At 37.8% G+C, this 17,463-nt stretch overlaps 1 protein-coding gene across 18 annotated transcripts in view; it reads left to right on the plus strand.

Moving 5' to 3' along the window:
* The first annotated feature begins 234 nt into the window (after positions 1–234).
* The window catches only part of PHF21A (PHD finger protein 21A), a 193,598-nt gene continuing 176,369 nt past the window's right edge, over positions 235–17,463 (plus strand). For 6 of the 18 annotated variants that reach the window (XM_038563462.1, XM_038563474.1, XM_038563473.1 and 3 more), the window contains exons 1-2: positions 1,618–1,764; positions 3,371–3,554. The gene's annotated coding sequence lies outside the window, so the exon portion shown is untranslated. Of the gene's footprint in view, positions 531–1,616; positions 1,765–2,699; positions 2,759–3,331; positions 3,555–17,463 lie in introns of those variants that run through there. The other 12 variants (XM_038563477.1, XM_038563480.1, XM_038563475.1 and 9 more) reach the window with 9 other exon arrangements.

The raw sequence follows: 17,463 nt of genomic DNA on the forward strand, positions 1-17,463 counted from the left end.
GCTCGCTGCTGCTGCTGAGAGGAGGAGGAGGAGGATGAAGAGTTGGGCTTGTTTGTCTCCCACAGTTTCTCTCCTGCTGCTCTGATTCCCCCCCACCCCGATTCCGGCCCGGGGCCTGTGTGTGTCTCTCCTGGAGGAGGAGGAGGATCCAGTTCCTCCCCCCACCCCCTCCTCCCCACCCCCCCTTGCCTGGGGAAGAGGAGGAAAGAAACAGCCCAGAGAGAGAGAGAGAGAGAGAGAGAGAGAGAGAGAGAGAGAGAGGGAGAGTGAGTGAGTGAGTGAGAGAGAGGAGAGGAGAGGAGAGGAGAGGAGGAGGAGGAGGAGGGAGAAGGGAACAACCTACCATCTTAACACACTAATATCTAAAAAGTGCGAGAGGCCCAGAGCAGCAGCAGAAGCAGCAGCAGCAGCTCCAGCTTCTTCCCTCCCTCCCCATGAAGAAGAGTTCCCTCCTCCTCCTCCTCCTGCTTCTCCTGCTCAGAGTTCCTGCCTCCAGCTGCCAGGGGGGACAACCAGCCAGCAGCAGGAGGGTGCAGTATCCCAGCTTTTCCATTCTCTCTTCTCCTCACTCTCCTCTTTTTTTCTTGAGTAGCTCTATTTCCCCTCCCTCCCCCCTTCCCCCTCTCCCCCTCTCCCTGTCTCCCTGTCTTGTCTCTGGTGTTTGTCTCTGGGAGGAACTGGGGCTGCCTGCTTGGAGTTTGTTGTGGGGGGGGGGAGGGAGGGGGAGGGGAGGGGTGTGTGGGAGGGAGGAGGGAAAGGGGGGTGTTCTCGTCAGGACCCCTCAGTCAACTTGAGATTTGAGCAATAACTTCCCCTTCGGGGCGCCCCCCTGCGTGCCCTTCCTATTCCTCCCCCCCTAAAAAAAAGACAATGGAAAAACCTTGTCTCCCCCTTCCTTCCCTCTGCCCTCCACCCCTCCCCAGGATAAATTGGAAGTAAGTTTATGAGCAGCCTCGGGAGCCTGGGCGCTGAGTGCAGGGCCGGAGCGGGTGACAGAGGCGGCGCGCCGGGGGTGGCGGGGAGGGGGCGTCACATTGTCCCGGCGGGGGGCCGGGGAGGGGGGCCGCCGGCGGGGGCGGGGGGCGCGGAGCCTCGTCCGCCCCCTCGGCTGTCCCTCAGCCCGGGGATGGTCGCCTCGGCTCCCTCACCACCCTGCCCCCGCCCCCCCCCCCCCCGAGATGCTGTCGGGGGGAAGTTTTTATTATGATTATTTAATTAATTTTTTTTTTTTTTTTTTTTTTTTTTTTTTGGAAAACCATCTTGTTTGGTGACTGAGGGATCTGGTTTAAAAAAAAAAAAAAAAAAGCTGCGGCTGCTGACGCTGCCGGGCCCGAGTGTGTGTGTGTGTGTGTGTGTGTGTGTGTGTGTTGGTGCATTTGTCTTGGGTGGCCGGAGCAGCGTTGGGGAAATTCCGCTTATTCTTCTTCTTCTGCAACTTGTTATTCCGGAGAGTCTGCCTGCACCCCTCACCCCGGGGCCGGCCCTCCCGCACTCGCCCCCGCCGCCCGCGGCCGCCGGGGCGCCCCCGGGACCCCGCGCGGGCCGAGGCCGGCAGGCCGCTCCGAGAGGGGCCGCGGCCGCCCCTCCCCCGCCCGCGCCCCCGCCGGGGGGAGGGGCGCGCGGAGTGGGACTCTTTCCGTTTGGTCCAGCCCCGTCGTGCACGCAGTTCCCAACACTTCTCGTCATCCTCTCTCTTTGGTCTCTTTATTCTGCTGAGCGGTGCTGTTAGGATTTCTTTTTTTTCCCCTGACCACGTTCGCGATGGTGGGTAGCAGCAAGGTGGCCCCGGTAGGGGAGGGGTTGATATCGAGATTGGGCACCGGGGGGAGGAATGTCTCGTTTCAACTTTGTCTGTGGCTTGCACCCCCGGAGAAGGCCACACGCCGGTTGTAGGGTGCAGATGTGCTGAGAGTGATTTCTAAGTAGTTGAGTTGTTGAGATGAGGGTATGACTGCTAATGGCAGGCAGGTTTTGTTTTCATTGGTGAATCTGGTGTCATCATATTCGGGGCATATGTTGAAATATTCTTTGTTTAGGTCTTGAAGTAGAGGATCTCACTCCGCACGTCCACATTGTGTTGTTTTTAAATGATGTCTGCAAGTGTGGCTTTCTAGAATTTCAAATGGGAGTTAAGGTCCGGGCGTGTGTGGGCCTCAGCATTGGCCTTGACAGTGAACTTTGTGGCTGTGTTTTTGGATTTCAGAGATTTGCCCCATAGCTGGGGTGTGAGCTGTGCATTTTTTGTTAATAGTAAGTGTCAGGAATGTAGATGCTTAAGCTGGGGACGTTAAAGAGAGAACATTCCTGTATTAATAATTGATAGCTGAATATTAGAATCAGATTAATTTGGGTTGATGAAAGTTGTTTCTTTTTTTTTTTTAAAGCAGCTGTGCACTCTAGGAAGGAAGCCTTTACATAGGCATACTTTATAGGGGTTCTTTAGGGCAGGGTGCTGGAATATCTCCTTTGAGAGAGGATACTCATCAACATCTCTGGCTTCATTGAAGGCCTGGTAAAGGGCCTGAAATTGGGGCTAAGACATCCAAGTGTACTTTTCACTGTTTATGTTGTTTGTTTACATCTGGTGTTTCTCACATTTGGTCACTAGAAATAAATAGGTCAATTTTTCTTTTGGTTTTTGAAGAGTAGCCCCCCCCCCCCTTTTTTTTTTAAGTTTCTTGATTTACTTGGTTTCACAGCATTGTAGGAAACTGTTACTACATTTTTACTGGAAATACTATTTTTCATTTTGATTTTGGTAAGTTCCTTTCTATTTTTTTCTATCTTCACTTGTATATGGAATCTACATTGTGGGATTAAAACTAGCTAATTAGGGGCTATTTAAAATGTCTGAAGAATACATTTTAATATATCAGGACATATTTGATGGCAAAGAGGAAATTTTTGTGTGCAGTTTGCTCTTGTTTATCAAAAAATTTCTATACTTAAAACTTCTGTAGATAGACAACTATCCTTAAAAGGAGCATAGTAATAGTGCAGAAAATTCTCTAACACAAACTTCTGACTAATATGTTAAAAATATTCCAGGTGCTTTTCTTTATGTTAGACTTTTGCTTTTGTTAACATAATGGTATTTGCAATATGACTGGCATTGCTTGGCTGGCCGTAATAAAGTCTTTTGCTCGAGTGCTTTTGAAGGCTTTTTAAAGTAGTTTTTAGATAATTTTGCAAGCTTTATTTAAGCATGTTGTACTTTGGACTCAGGCAGGTCTTATGGAACCAGAATAGTAATAGATTAAAAAGATTCCTACCTACGCCAGATTTTATTTTTAAGAGGTATAAGTGATGGATGGGGCCCTATTTCTTTTAGCTTTGAAGGGTCCATCCTTTTTCCCATTCAATCATCCAGAAGGAGCTGCCTCAGAAATACTCTTCTTCTGCTTACATGAAGAACTCTAAATGCTATCCAGCAGGAGGTGCTACAGCAAGATAAAGCAAATCTCTGAATTTTGAGGGTCTTGCTACTTATTACAGCTCTATTAGCTTCGACTAAGCAACAGGATTAACGCCTTAAAGTTCCAGAAAGATTTTGAGTAAGTCCATTTAAAAGTCCATTAATAAATTACATTTGCTATTTGAAACTGAAATCTTTGATTGCTTTTTACCTGCTTACCGTATTTACCTGAAGTAGATTTGTTATTGTGGATAGTTTAAGAATGCTACGCTTAGGCACAGAGTGCTGTTAGAATTATTTTATTTTGATGAAGAGTTAGTCTTGTATTGGTGAGTGGGGTGTTGAACAGATTATGCGTAATGGCTATAAACAAAAGAAGTTGGTATGATTTGGGGCTTTAGATTTTGTGTCATCCCTATAATATTAAGACAGATAGGATATGGAGATACGAGACTTTGGAAAGGAAGATACTGTATGGGAAAAAATTTAATTTCTTGGGTTTTTTTCCCTCACAATTATGGTCAGTGACCCTAATAGATAAATTCTTATGCACTTAGCTTTATAAATACGTATGGTTGATATATTTGAGTTGGTCTCCAAAGACTGAGATTCTTGAACTGTAAGTAAAGTTGTATCTGTGAGTACAGGTCATTGTTGATATGTCTGTTAGTAACACTTAACAATAACTGCATAAAGATGAAAGTTTCATAGCATTTGCAGCACATGCCCCTTTGAAGCTCTATTAGTGTTAGGTGAATTGATTCATCCCTGGGAATATCATGCTACTGTGGTGGCTTGTAAAGTTTTATATCAAAGTTTTAGGAACTTAGGAATGTGTAGAAAATTTGAAGAAGCTGCTTTGAATTTTGTCGGTTTTCTAGGCATAATACTATACTTTTTTCTCAGTAAGATCGACTGAGATAATACATGTGAAGGTTCTTTGTAAATTGTTAGAAGCCGTGCAGATGTTGAGATAGGTAACTAAATACATGGACAGAAATTTCTATCTTTAAAATACTAACTTTCTCCACATCGTTTTGGAAGTGAGCACCTTACAAGTGTACCCCCAACAAGTGATGAATTTTTTTTTTTAAATGCTACTGTGGTTACCAAAAAGCTCTTTGTTACAGTGTTGAAGCTTTGTTTAAAAAATGCTGTGGAGGCAGTTTCTCATAATTCAAAAAAAATTTTTTTTGTGTGTGTGTGTAGATCCTATGAAATGTGTATCCCCCATTAAAATTTTTTTTCATTTCTTCATTGATGTGATAGTAGCTGATTTTAGTGAATACTTAAGTTTCAGGATTCTTCTATAGACTCTCATTAACACACAGAGTAACAGATGTCACAGTTAAGGTTTTGATTGTTTTGAGTGATTCTGTTAACTTTCTGAAAAATTCTTACAAACTAAAGCTTTCAAGCTTGTTTCAAAGTGAAAAAGATGTATAACTGTATTAGTATTAGGTACACGTGTATGTCATTTTATTTTATTTTTTTTTAGAGGGATGCATGAGGAAATGACTACTCAAATCTAGAGGAGTGCACTGAAACATTTTTGTGTAAAAATAACGCAAAAGTTTAAAACTCAGAGCCTTGATTTGGGGCTTTTCTGATAGACTCTGCTCACAAATTTGGACTAAAACAAAATAAAATAGAGTTAATTGGGAGTCCCTGTGTTTATGAGCATATCAAAAGGTTTAGTATCTTAATATTTTAGAAGCTAATGCTCTTTATGAAATAGCCCCTTTAATTAGAAATTAAATATAGAAACTTATTTCTGTGTGAAGTGAGAAAAACATTTAACTGTTTAAATAAAAATGAAACCTCTTAGGGTAGTATTAACTTTTTCATCCTTCAGATATTGAATACTAAGGTTTTTTGTTTTGTATTGTTTTGTTTTTTGAGGAAATACGGAAGTTAAGGTTATAGTAATGTGCCTTTAAGTTTTGTATTCTTGGTATTTTATTGCTGAAAGCTTTTGTATTTAATTGCTATTCCAAGGGAGAAAAGGAAGGGATTAAAGTTTTAGGGCTCTAACCTTTGACAGAATTCCTTTATTTCTGTATTTGGACCTGATTTCTTGAAATATGTTTGAATCTTCATGTTACTTTGTGCTGGGAAATATTCACAATTTTTGTTGACTTCTCAGGAACTTTTGTACATGGCTTTTTTGTAGGCCCTAAGTATTCTTTAAGAGCACAGCAATATATTTTGATCAGTTTAACTTTACCAGGTGTGTATTTTTGCTGCTTTAAGATTTTTTTTTAAGACAGTAATATGCTAACACTGCTTTAAGTTTATTGTATATAATTACTTTTTAAATAGCATATGTTTTCTTGTTTGTATGTGTATGTGGCTGTGTTATTTTGTAGGCTTTCGTAAAATTTTTGTGCATTAAATTTCTGGAGTTATCTTTTGTGAGAATGTTGACGTAGACTTTTAAGAATAACTTTTATATTACTTGTCTATTGGCTCAGTGTTAAACTGGGGTGGTGGTGAACTCTTCCACCACATTTAGAGATAATATGTGAGATTCAGTCAACCTTTGGGTTTTCTATAGCAACTTTCTCACACTGGAAACTTGTGTGGCAGTTTGAATACCCCTCCACTTCTCTCCTTCCAATACATTGCAAGGCCTCCCCCGTTTAAAAAAAAAAATAGCGTGCAGGTCTCTGTTGAAGGAAACTATTCCTATCTATATTTTGGAATCATGTATAGAAATGTTTTCTGCTTTTTTAAATAGACAAAAAAGTGAACCAGTAATACGGAGATAGGAAGGGGATGGGGCCTAACAGGTTGGTGATCTAGGCTTTATTTTGACTCTGTTTGTAGGCCTAGGGGACAAAAAATAACTTAAACACAGAAGCCAAAAAGATGGGTTTTGTTTTATTGTTTTGGCTGCATTGAGAATACAAACTGTCAGTACTTGAGGAGAAGGAGCAGCAGAAAGGAATTGATTTTTTTCTGCTGCAGATCCAAGTATTGTTAACCATGTGCATCTCTAAAGCAGCATGCTTACAAATGAAATAGTAGTTGATTCTTTCACTCAATTAACAGTCAGACCCTAGATTGTTTTTTTCCAGATTTTAAATAAGTACCAAAAACTTCAGAGTAATGACAATAATTTCCTGATAAAAGTGGGTGATAGTAACCATGGCAACTGCTATCTGGCCTTATGGACAGTATGTTGTATTGATGAAGCTTCAGATCCTGTAGTAGCCTGTCACTTTTATGGTGAAATGTAGTAACATGTGTTGCAGGTGATTTTTAGCTGGATTGTGTTAAATTTGTGTGCCAGCTTATCTTTCCTTGTTAGGAATTTCTTGGACTGTATTCCACAGCATGTTTGTGAAGGTGCTGTTGCCTGAAAATAACCCACCACCTGTGTTAGGCCTCCTGATGCAGATTGCACTTAGTTCTTTCCCAGCCTCCTTCCTTAGTCTTGCAGAAGTAGGGGTGTGTGTAGAAACTGTATATACATAAATAACAGCTCAAAGTTATCTATTTGGACATGTTATTGATAGTTTAAAAAATTTCTTTGTTTTTAGAGGAGGTCAATGGATGAGAGAAATGGATCTCATTTCTATTTTTTTGTAAGTCTTCTTTCTGGCAACGTGTGTGTGTGTGTGTGTGTGTGTGAGAGAGAGAGAGAGAGAGAGAGAGAGAAATGAGGGGTTAGGAGTAGAGGGCATAAATATTGAGTAAGGACTTGACAAAAGAGAAACTTAAGTATTACTGTTTTTGTGTGTGTGATGGTGTTATGTGTGTAAAAATACAAGAATATTTTTCCTAGTAGACATTATTAGAGTATGGGAAATGTTTTTGTATGAGAATTTCCAGGAAGAAAAATTATTTATAAAATATAACTTGAAAGACTGTCAAGAGAAAATCTGGTAAAACAATTAAAACTTTCTTGGGGAAGGGAATAGGGAGCTTTGAAATTGATCCAACCAAACTTTAAATATATGGCTCTAGAAATGATGTTTTAAAAAATAATTTTAAAATTTTATAAAACTTTTTGCTTTTTAAGCATTTCTTTTATATACTTATCCTGTGTCAGGTTTTTCTGACGTGAAAATGTTGATGTAAATATTCATTGATACTTTTTCCAATATGTGCTAAGGAAATTGCCAGAGCAGAAAGCAAACAGATTCGATCTGAATTTTACTAGGCCCTGATAATAAGATCTAGTCAAATTGTGCTTAGATAGTTCAGACTTTCTTAAAACTTGCTGTGATAGGGTGAAGTGGTTTACTTACTACAATTCCCAGGATGCATTTCGGGCTTTTGCTTAACTCCGGATTAGAGCGTTGCATGCTGGGACCTGTAGTTGATTTAAACAGCACAGAGAACCCTTTCCTCTTGTCTACTCCATTTTATACAAACAGCTTCCCAAGCCTCTTAAGAACTTTCTGCTAAGTAAAATTTGATTGCTAATATTATGATTATCATGGTGCTGGTATTCTAAAGTGAGTCTTCAGAAACACCCTAGTGTTTTAGTTTACCTTGGAATAGTTTTTTTTTTTTTAATCAGCTACTATAAGATTTATATGTAAAGTAACTGATACATGTGTATATATGTTTGTGTTTATATATTTAAAACTTGGCAATTGTAAGTTTTTTTTGTCTGTGCTGCTATAGATCACTTTATAATTATAGCATATAGATTGCCAATATGGGCATTAGGAGCTTATTATGGTAGGGCCTGATATATGTGCTATTCTCTTTTCTTTGAATGGGGCCAGTTACTCAGTGCCCATATTTAAATTTAAAGGTTTTTAAAAAATTATTTTGTAATAATTGTCAAAATCTTGAATCTTAGTATTTTTTAAATGGAAGACAGATTCCTGAAAGTAGATGTAGTTTCAGTGTAAATTTAATACTCAAAGATGTCATCTGAAAGGTAGAGGGGGAAAAAAATGAAAGGTAGAGGGAGAGGTAAGGTTTCTTTAATAATTTGTTTATATTTTCCTTTGTAAAATTTAAATTTCTGTTTCTATTCTTTAAAGTTCTGATACTTTATTAATGAATGTCAGAATGTTGTTGCAGGGATTAAATGTCGAAATCTGTGAAAGTACTTAGCACGGTGCCTGGCACATAATAAAGCCTCAGTAAATGTTTAGAATTAGCAGCAGCAGTAGTAATAGTGGTTCCTGTCATTAAATAAATAGCGTGCTTCACATTTTTCCTCTCTTTTTGCATTATTATTTGATCAGAAGCCCAGCCTGTTCTGACAAGACCTTGAAATTTTTGGCTTAAGATCATGATGTGGCAGTTCCTTAGAATTTTTTGCTGTATATAAGATGTCTTTGCACCTCAGTTTCTCCCTGAATGATATATGCCTGAAGTTAGATACTACCCACCAACAGCAGAATTTTGACCAGAATTCAGCCCTCTCTATTCAGTACTCTCTGTCGCTATACCACGGCCCTTGGTTGACTTTGGAAAGTTCAAAATGTGAAAATTTCTTTGTTCATAATATTTGCACTGGTAAAGTATGCAAACTAGTTGATTAAGGAAAATGAGATGCTGCAAAAATGTTCCTCATGTCACAGTGTATGTAACCTTGGAAAGATTCTATTTTGTTTAGAAGCATGAACCAGTCTATCACTACAGTTCACGGTGTTAAGAGAATTGATGTATTGGAGGCCAGTGAGCAGCCCCAGAAAGAAAATAGTTTCAGGTCTGTGGGTTGTACTTAAAATGTTAGCTTCAAAAAAATCTTAAGTCTTTACATTATTTTTCTCTTTTAGGACACTCTTAACTTCTTTTAGGCTCTTGAACTTATAGGATATTTTTATCTCATGGCTGGTCTCTTTTAGCTTTTTGAGAAGGAAAAGGGACATCTGGGAATATTGAAAAATGTAAGCATAAGTTGTGATGTATGTGCCTTAGTTTGAGGGTATACAGAATCAAGACAGTGTCTTTCTTACCTGCTTGCCTGTATCTTATTCCAGCTTTTTTCCTTGTGTAGAGTTCCTAGAATAATATTGCTGATGGCTGCTGTGTTTATTTAAGAGAATCCTGCCTTTAGTAGTGATTATTTAAGTATTTGTTCACACAACAAACCAACCCACTGTAATAATACTAACCTTTTTTTCTCTTATATATATGAATTGAAATTTGTTAATATTTGTGTATTAGGCATTAAATAGATTCTTTAGATGTGTCAGAAATTTGTGAGATGTGATCTGATAATGCTGCCACATTATGAGTGGCTTTATTTATCTTATATTAACTTGACTTTTTAAGACTTAACATTAAAATAAAATAAATTCAGTGGTTACAAAGAAGTTAAATACAGAGGGCTAAGTAGAAGGGGTAAAATCGTCTCTAGTGTTAATTGGCCAATGCTGGAAAGATCAGATTTGGAGGAATTCTCCTTATAGGCGTTATATAATTACACATGTGTAATTCTTGAAACACTAAAGTTGGAAATAAGGAGAGTAAAACTGGGCAGCCATAGTAATCCCTATAGAATCCTCTAATACACCTAAAGTATCGAGCACAGTTTTCTGTCTTTTTTTTTTTTTTTTTTTTTAATGAAATATCCCAGGACAATGGAAATGAAACAATTGTGATGGTGTCAGAGGACTTGGCCTTAAGACCAGTCCTGTCACTACCTGTATGCTCTTGGGAAATTCAGCCTTGCTGGACTTTAGTTTTTGCAGCATTAAGATGGGGATAATGAAGAAAAAAAAAAAAAAAAAGATGGGGATAATGGTAAAAGCCTGCTTCACAATGCTGTTTTAAAGGACTGGGAGAGATAATACTGATGAATATACTTCATAGACTAAAGTAGTATATATAAATTGAGTTTGTAATCACTAGTAAATGCCTGAACTTTAAGATATTTGTCTATATTGTGTTAACAATGTTGATATCTAAAAAATTTAAATAATATGAGTTAGAATCATACTTGGTGATCTGAATACCCCCTGCCCATGGATAACAGACAAGTTCTTAACATGTTTACAGCATAGTCAGTGACAATATACACTGATGCATTTGTGTGTGTGTGTGTATATATGTAGTATATATAAATATCATAAATGTACTAGGGTGTTGTTATGGTAATAAAAACTTTGAATTACGGGCTTTTATGTTGAAAACTACTTTTATGTGTTAATATACAAACTTCCACAAATATATATATTTGTTCTTGGAGAAGTGGCATTGATATAAGAAAGGTTTGGCAAATTATGAACAGTTCTTGTACTCGGGTTGTTATTTTAATAACAATAACAATAAAAGTAATTTAACATTTACTGAGTACTTACTATATATAGTGCTAAGCTTTTTTACATGTAGGATCTCATTTAAATGTAATCCTCCCAGCAATATTCTGAGGATTTACTATTAATATCCTACCCCCATTTTATAGATGAGGAAATGTAGGCCTCCCTGGTATCACATAGGTGTAGCAAATGCTACAACCTGAATTTAAGCCCACGTTTGATTCCAGAGCCTCTCGTGTCCATAGTATTGTACTAAAAACTATGTAATTCCTCTAGAAACCTAGAAAATGAATTACTAAAAAAATTTTCAATTTACTAAAATGGCCACAGCTATAATGTATCATTTTGAGAATGTTTCATGTTGGTTTTGGTTGGGTTAGATTGAATATTTTGGAAATAGTGAGCATTGAAATGGAACGGAAACGAAGGTATTTGGGATAGTGCCTATCTTGTTCATTATTGTATGTTAGTTGTGAAGCATAGTGCCTAGCATGGAGTGGGGACTGATAACTTTCTTAAGGTTGGAATTTGGGCACTTTAGCATGGTAGGTTATTTTATACATTTTCTTAGTAAGTGCAAATATTTTACATTTGCTGTTTTAATTATTATGTAACGATCAACATTTTAGAGGGTTTGATGAGAAATGTCCTTTTTTTAAAAAAGAAACATTACAGAGGCAGTTCATCTGAATAATTCTAGGCATATAGATATGTATAAAGTAGAAAATGAAAGTCGTTCCATTCTACTTTTAAATTTTCCTGTGCATTAAATATATACTATATCCATTTCAAAAATAAATAGAATTATACCATAATACTGTCTTGAAGTTTACTTTTTTCAAGTGGCTATTTAAAAAAGCCTTATTTTTGAAAATAAGGCTCAGGTGAGAAGTGGGAGTGAGGTTGGAAGGAGAGAGGTAAGATTTTATACATTAAGATTATAAACATGTACTCTTTACTGGTTATTACGTATGGGGCAAAAAGCATTTTTAAGTTCTTTTACTTGCGCCTAATGGCTTAGAGATGATCATTGTTATTTTTAAAACTTTAAAAAATGTTAACCAGTATACAATGGCTATACCATTTTCTGTCCTGTGCAAGTGATTTAGGAGGCATCATTTCAGAATTAAGTTCTACTAGTTTATTCTGGTAGCTACTATTTATAAAGAGATCAATTATGGCTTCACATAACTTTTTTTTAAACTGGTGGGCTCTCTTGTTAGGAGGCATTCATTCAACACTTACAAATTAAAATACATTTTAAAGCTGAGAAAATAATTGTAATATTTTAATGGAAATGCAAACCAAGTACTGCTTAATCAGCATACAGATAGATACCCTGCATAGGAATTAGTCCTGGTATTCACATCTTTATGTCAGTAGTGTTGGCTGACCTCACACTCCCATCCCTATCCCTACTCACTCAATCAGTACTAAATGCTATACTGATAGCCCATTGTTTTTTAAAGCAATGAAAAAAGAAAGGAAAATTATTTGAGTGCCATTTGTTTTTCTGGCATTGTGTAAAATAAGACATCCTAAAGGCCTTATAATCTACGTTAAATATAATCTTTTTATTCTGGCTTTGAAAGTGTTATCTTGTTGCTAAGGTTGTTGGTCATAATTCACCTTTGTAATTTTTAAATTAAAAAATTTTATTTCATAGGTAATAAATTTTTCATTACACAAGAAGTTTTATTTGTTTAAAAAGTCTTCCTGGTCCTAGAACGCACTCCTTGTGTCTAAGGTGCCTTAATGTTTCTTTAGACTCATATTTAGTGAAGTGCTGAAGCCTGGCCTTAAAATTCTAAGAACTGGGTCTGACGGGGCATAGCAGTTTATTTGAATTACAGTATAGTCAGTTTATTTATTTATTTGAGAGCGAGAGAGGGAGGGCACACAGGAGTGGGAGTAGGGGGTAAGTGGTAGGGATGGCAGAGGGAGAGGGAGAGAGAATCCCAGGCTGACATCATACTCAGAGTGGAGCCCCTTTTCAGAACCTCGAGATCATGAAATCAGGAGTTGGATGCTTAACCAACTGAGCCACCTAGGCACCCCCAGTATAATCAGTTTTAACAAGCCAATTCAAGGGATTTCTCATTGGCAGCATTCATATGTGCTTTTCATCTTGGTGGCTCAGACCATGCCCTAGGACATATTTTCTTATTTCTCGAAATAGTCCTAAAAGTGTGTAGAGGGCTCAGTTCATGTCATGGATGGTCAAACTGAGGCAGAGACAAGAATTCAAAAAGTGAATGGTAGAGCCTAATTTTCCTCTATTCTACTTTTGGCCTTAGCTTCTTGTCTCCAAACTTTAAAAAAGTACTGCTACCAATAAATATGTTTATATGTAATTTTCTGAATTAGTGTTTTATGCATGTTACAAAATATACAGGGAAGCTGAAATTTTTAAAAGGGTGATATTTAAAAATATAAATTGCAATAATTCTTTCCATGGCCCCCTTCCTTCTCCAGGGTGGGTGCACCCACTTGGAGCTGACAACTTTAGATAGGCCATTCTTCTGCAGAAGAGGCAGTCGTGAGGACACCTGGAGGACAGTTGGCACTAGGTGTGGGCCTTTTAGGTTGGAGTGGTCTTTTGTAGCTTTTTAGTTTTAAAGAAACAGGCTTTCTTTCTGTGAAAGGCTGAAAGATTGAGAGTAAAGGCCTTGAGAGAGGTGAGCTTAAAAGACAGAAATATAAGCCTTATTTGTTTTCTTCAGAGTTGACCAAAGGCAAAAGGCTGCCTACCCCAACAGCTCTTACTCCCACCATAGAGATGGCAGTGCCTTTTTCTGTTGTTGTTAGGCAGTTTATAGAACGCAGGATAGCTTGGTAAGCGTCTTCTCTGTGCCTGATATGACGTAACAGTGTGGAGTATGCAGCATGCATGTTAAGTACAAGTGGTTGTATTTGGCTTGTTGCTGCAGCATTTTTGAGGATGTCTTAAAAAGCAGTTCTCATTCGATAGAGTTGGATATGTACAAATAATTGAAATCATCATTTCATGAAGACCAAACTTTGTAACTCAGATTACTCTATTTAGTATTTGTTTATTTCTCTCCTCTCCTTCTCCTCCCCCCCCCCCCCCCCCCCCCCCAGTACTTCAGAGCTGAATTCTTTTTCTGAAAGGAACAGATGCTGTTAACTTATCAGGACCTGATACTAAAAAGCCTACAAAAGTCTTTGTGCTGCTTATTTTCTTTATTTAATCTATATGCAAAGCATATTGTAATTATTGCTGTTAGAAGGTTTTAAACTGATGGTTCCCCACCCTTTTTGTGCACAGGGGAGATAGATTAGGAATGCCAAATGGACAACTTGGTATAAAGAAATAATGACCACTGAAATAAAACAGGAGTTCAAATAAAAAGCAAACCACATACAAATGTAGAATGAAAATATCTTTTAGTAAAATGTTAGCATGCTGTACTTGGAACAGATGCCACATTAATTCAAAAGAGAGCCCAGAAAATGTGGCAACTTTACGATGTCAATGGAGGGAGCTGCAATAGTTCCTTTTCTCATTGTGTCAAGTTCTTAGTACCTCCAGGTCCAGTTCTGTTCTTCTGTATTTATTTTTCTGTGTATATTACATGTTAGCATAGGAATATTAAATCTATGCTCTTTATTTTTATTTATGTAATTAAATATATTGTCATACTAATAGATATTAGGGTGGAAAGCCCAATGACTTGTAACTAATGATTTTTGTTTTAAATATGTATATCAAAATATTCAGGATCTGAGGTAAAAATTTATTTTTCTCTCACCTTTCAAGGGACATTTATAATAATAAGGTAGTATAAGGATTGAGACTTTCAAAGAGGTCTGTGCCTTTTTTTTTTTTTTTTTTTTTTTGAGGCCCATCCTTTTTTGAATGTAGAATTTGGACAAGTTACAAAACTATGAGAATTTTGCATTTTTTTCTCATTTAAATTTGTAGTTATCATTGGACATTTGTTATGGTTTTTAAGTAGCTTAGATTCATTCATTCCTTTTGCGGTGTTCTTTATGGTGTTTGGGAAGAAGAAGAAAGGGTGTTGGAAGGGTACTACCATACACACTTGGATACTTCCAGACTGACGTTCATTTTATAGAAGATTGCACTGGGACATCTCTGAATTGCCTGCTTCTTGCAGTGCATGGTTAGTGTGATTCTGAGTGTGGAGAGATATGGGCTGGGGGCTCTTAACCAGATTTACAGTGTGCCACTTCCTGAACAGTGCAATGATCTAATCACCGAGGGCATACCCTTTGTGCCTGCAAAGAAGTCTGGTATGCATGCTTAGAAGAGTACTACTAGTTTTTCTATTAGTCAAAGCACGAAGGCTTACAATCTAGTAATTTTGTTGAAAAGGTTAAAAGTTTTGTTTTCATGCAGTTCAGATGAAGGGAAGTTTTTAGCAAGGGAGTAAATAAAAGCTCAATGGTTGAGTATCAGGACTGGAGCTGGTGCCAGTTTGCATGGGCTCAAATCCTGCTTTGCCACATATTAGCTCTGTAATAATGGTCAAATCACTTCACCCCTCTGTGCTTTTGCCTCTGTTTCTTCATATGTGAAATATGAATAAATAATGGTACCCATAGCCTCAGATTGTTAGGAGGAATTAATAATTTAAGGTATAAACTTCAGTGAGTTCTTGACACATAGTATGCACTAAATAAATGGAAACTGTTGTTAGGTATCACTACTTAACCTTAATTCTCAAATCCTTTCTTCTTTTAAGGCTTGAGACAAATGTTGCATAGTGGGAAAAGAGCCTGAGCTTTGTGGTCTGACCCCTGGGTTGAAATCTCTGTACAGCCACTTAAAGTTGAGTGTGTGATCTTAGACTAATTATTTAAGTTCCCTTCAGCGAAGATGTCTCTTATATGTGCTGTATACCAAGCCCTGCGCTGTTCATTTGGATTTCAATTTCTTCATCTGTGATGTAGGGCTGATAACACCAACCTTCTGGGATTGATGTAATGATAAAATGAGGAAATCTTAAGACACTTGATAAGCAATAACTGCTGTTACCATTGTTACGGTAAAAGAGTAAATATGGGAAAAGAGTAAATATGGAACAGCTTAGCTGGAAAGGAGGGTTTTTTCCTGAAATGTCATGGTGAGAAAAGGTATGGATGGGAAAAGTGTATCTAATGAGTTCTTGTTTGTGAAAGTTCTGGGAGAAATAGAAAATATGTGGGAATATGCCAGTTTTAACAGACTTTTTAAAATATTATAAGGCACTTTAAAAAAAAAGCTCTTGGTGATAGAAGTCTCTTCTTATTACCAACATGGTGATGTGGTTTACAGTAGGTCACCTAGCATGGAGTCAGTAGTAGACCAGGCATTATAACTCAAAAGTCTAAAATCCAAAAAAAAAAAAAAAAAAAAAAAAAGTCTAAAATCCTTATCAGCTGGTCAGTCACTTGGGTCAGCTGCTCAGGACAAAGTGTGTGCTTAACCCCTGAGAACACATGCTTGAGTAGAATAACTAGTGGAAACAATTGTAGAGGCACACAAATGCTTTCTAGTAACAATGGACATTATTTATTTGCCTTCTGATTTTGGGCATTTTGCCTTTGTGAAATTTCCTCTCATCTGGTGCTTGGTCTTTTCTTATGGTAATTTTAATTTTCTTTCTATATTTAACTGTTGTATGTTACCTATATTGAGCCTAGAAAGGCCTGAGAACAAGTTGGTTATGAGAAAAGCCACTCTTTTTTTTTTTTTTTAAAGATTTTATTTATTTATTCATGAGAGACAGAGAGAGAGAGAGAGAGGCGCACAGACACAGGGAGAGGGAGAAGCAGGCTCCCTGCAAGGAGCCTGACATGGGACTCAATCCTGAGTCTCCAGGATCACATCCTGGACTGAAGGCGGCACTAAACCGCTGAGCCACCTGGGCTGCCCCAAAAAGCCACTCTTTAAGTTTCTGCCTTACAATGACCTCAGACTTAAGATTTTTTTGTAAAATATCTGAGTTTTTAATATGTCCATTAGTGTGCATGAGTGTGTATGTTTGTGTGTATGTATCTTTCTGTAAGTGAAATCAGTAATTGAGGGAGGGGGAATGATCATTTAGTGTGAAATAGAGTTAATTTTATTCATTCACTACCAATTTGGATTTGAAACTTTTTTGGTCTTTCATCTGTATAGTTTTTTTTTTTTTTCCCTAGGATTCGTCAAATGTATTTGTAATAGCTTACACATGAATATGGCATGTGTAACCACTGATGAGCATTTGAGTTAAAGTAGAATAATAGCTTCCATTAACTTTTTGTTCTTACTTACCCAACTGTACCAGTTCATAAAGGCCTAGAAGGTAGATAGAAGCATTTGCTAGATTTTATTTTGTCAGTGTTCCTAAAACCTTTCTGCTTTCTGAGCAGAAATTCTAGGAAGTTTGTGTTGATAAAGTGCTGTACTTTAGCTCAACAAATATTTAAAAAATTAAGGAGTTTTGTAGTAGACCATATAGTGGGGCTTGAACTCAAGACCCTGAGATCAAGACCTGAGCTGTGACCCAAGAGTTGGATGCTTAACTGACTGAGCCATGCAGGCACCCCTGTATAGTTCCAGTTAAAAAAAATTTAAGGTTACTTTACAATTGCTAAAGTGATCAGTAAGTGAAGCTTTGTAGTTTTAGAATTAGCATAGTGTATGTACAGTATTTTTTTTTAAGATTTTATTTATTTATTCATGAGAATGCACAGAGAGGAGAGAGAGAGAGGCAGAGACACAGGCAGAGGGAGAAGCAGGCTTCATGCAGGGAGCCCGACGTGGGACTGGATCCAGGGTCTCCAGGATCACACCCTGGGCTG

Source organism: Canis lupus, chromosome 18 (genome assembly GCF_011100685.1).
Source record: "Canis lupus familiaris isolate Mischka breed German Shepherd chromosome 18, alternate assembly UU_Cfam_GSD_1.0, whole genome shotgun sequence".
NCBI lineage: Eukaryota > Metazoa > Chordata > Mammalia > Carnivora > Canidae > Canis > Canis lupus.